Below are 220 nucleotides of genomic sequence, written 5' to 3'. Positions count from 1 at the left end.
CACCTGAGTTAGAGGTGACGACGATACAATAGTCATTAGCTGTGGAGTAGCATGAATGTTCGTAATACTAGAGCGCGCGCAATACTGTGCTTCCTTGAACCGTGTCCAATGAATTGAACATTGAGTAAAACTTCTTTCTCCGGGGATCGTACTCACGGGGATTGAGGCACGCCAGCGGAGAGTAATGATGTAAGTTCAGAAATTCCGCGAGTCAAGATCG

The sequence above is a fragment of the Perkinsus marinus genome (assembly GCF_000006405.1).
Source record: "Perkinsus marinus ATCC 50983 genomic scaffold scf_1104296974312, whole genome shotgun sequence".
Lineage (NCBI taxonomy): Eukaryota > Perkinsozoa > Perkinsida > Perkinsidae > Perkinsus > Perkinsus marinus.
This window is presented reverse-complemented; position numbering follows the sequence as displayed.